The 2,321-nt window shown below is 43.1% G+C and overlaps 1 pseudogene; it reads left to right on the top strand.

The window, feature by feature from the left end:
* Positions 1 to 930: 930 nt before the first annotated feature.
* On the top strand, positions 931 to 1,779 carry LOC131821047 (E3 ubiquitin-protein ligase Hakai-like; annotated as a pseudogene).
* The last annotated feature ends 542 nt before the right edge of the window (positions 1,780 to 2,321 follow it).

The following is a 2,321-nucleotide window of genomic DNA, read 5'->3' as shown; positions in this document are numbered from 1 at the left end:
TAAGTAATTAAAAGCAGTATTTTTTTTTATTAAAATGAACCAACTTCTAAAATAAAACAAAATACAGTAAACCAACATTTTATTTTTATTTTTATTTTTTGTTAAAGATTTTTATTTATTTATTTGACAGAGATTACAAGTAGACAGAGAGGCAGGCAGAGAGAGAGGAAGGGAAGCAGACTCCCTGCTAAGCAGAGAGCCCGTTGTGGGGCTCGATCCCAGGACCCTGGCAGAGGCTTTAACCCACTGAGGCCACCCAGGTGCCCCTAAACCAACATTTTAAAACAAGTTATCTTCATATAATTGTAAGTTAAAGTACAACTATTCAAAGAAATATCTTGCTTTCAGAGGTACCTAGAACTGTGTCCCCTCACTCTCACAGTTAAATTTACTTGTCTCCACTATCAGGAATACTTTGGCAGAAGAGTTTGAGAAGCCAGAGTTACAGCATCCTGACAAGAAGCTATCCAGTCTCTATTTGAACATTTCATATAATGGATGGGCTTTTACCCAAAAAAGGACACATTTTAGGGTTCCTCAGGTGTATGCCTTCAGGTATTACTGCGCCTGCCCACTCTTTCCTGCCACACACCCCCCCCCCCCCGTCACCTTCCCTGCCACCCTTCCTCCCCTGCTCACCACCCCCCTGCCACCTCGCACCCCCCCCCCCTCGCAGATTAGTCTCTTTCTCCAGTCAAAGACTCCTTTTTTTATAGCATTAAAAAAAAGCAGTCTAACCAAACTCCACTCTGAAACACTTCCTTTTTATCCTGCCCAACTCCATCACCGGAATGGGGATATGTAAGAAGAGGTCAAAGCTGGGGCAACCCACTTGCCCTTCCACCTCACTGGTTCAAGAGGGTAGGGCGCATGCGCTCCTTGGGTCAGTGGGATTGACTTCCGTTCCCATCGTGCCCTGAAAGCCGAATCATGGAGCACGCTAAAGGACTCGGTGCTAGTGAGGAAGAACGGTACTGCTTTAATAGGAGCGAATCGTTTAGAAATGAGCAAAGGTCTAGTGAAGATATTTTCTGGGACTTTCAGATAAACATCTTGGGTGAAAAGGATAACACCCCGGTTCATTTCTGTGACAAATGCGAATTGCCCATTAAAATCTATGGGCGGATGATTCCGTGTAAGCATGCTTTTTGCTATGCCTGTGCTATTTTACATGAAAAAGGAGGCGATAAGATATGTCCAAGCTGTAGTAAATATGTTCACCGAATTGAGGAGCATGCACAAGGTTCTCTATTCATGTGCAGCACTGTTCAGGGATGCAAGAGAACGTATTTGTCTCAACGAGATTTAGATGCTCATATCAACCACCGCCACATGAGACACAGAGACCCTGCTGCCGGTCCTTAACTTGAAAATGTGCATTCTGCGTATTGCTGCAGCGCCACATGAAATCTCTGATTGTTTTATAAGACAAGCATCATATGAACCGTATTCCAACAAGGCAGCATTTTATATCACCACTTCCTTTCCAACATGTACAGCATAAGCCATAAGAAGATATTTATGCTCCTCCAGCGGAGTTCGTCATATACAGCTTCACCTCAACTTCCTTCAGCGAGTCAGGAAACCTCTGTATTTCAACAAGAAAGCATAGCAACTTAATGACTCAGATTCTGGTGCTTGAAAACTACTACCTCCTGTCTCTACACCTGAGCTCACCATCATCCTGAATATCAGCGTCAACCAGTGGTATTGAATTCTCCTCATATTATACCTCCAGAGAAACGTTTTGTACTGTACTCTCACCTCCACCACCAGTGAGCCATCGAATACCTCATCAAATACCACCTGAAGCCAAGCTTCAGGTTTACCAATGACTTCTCCAGCGCCTTCTCCATAGGCACATTATTGCTCAGATTCTACCTTATATGAAATATTTGCCTCCAGGACCTGTACCACTTCAAACAGGATAGTTCACTTGTAAGTACACACCCTTCTCACCACTGTAATTCACACTCTTTACTCCAGTTCACTGAAAGTGAAGGAACTCAGAGTCCTCAGTTTATAAAACTAGGGGAAAGGGACATGAGTATATGGCCTGCAGACAGAGGGCCAAGGCTTCCTTCATGAGTTTAGGGTCTATCTTCTCAAACCCTACTTTCTGGACTGTATCACCCAGATCAGACAAGATACATGTCATATTACCAACCGTAACAGTATTTTCAACAGAAGATATGATGAGGAAAAAAAAAACTTGAGTATCATCAAACTTCTAATTAAGCTTTGACCATTTGGGGCAGGAAAGCCCCTCTGGAAGTCTTGTCTCTTAAAATGGCTATAAACCTTGATCTTAGGAATGTTTT

Source organism: Mustela lutreola, chromosome X, assembly GCF_030435805.1.
Source record: "Mustela lutreola isolate mMusLut2 chromosome X, mMusLut2.pri, whole genome shotgun sequence".
In the NCBI taxonomy this organism is placed as follows: domain Eukaryota; kingdom Metazoa; phylum Chordata; class Mammalia; order Carnivora; family Mustelidae; genus Mustela; species Mustela lutreola.
Note: the sequence above shows the minus strand (reverse complement) of the source record. Positions and strands in the feature narration are given on the sequence as shown.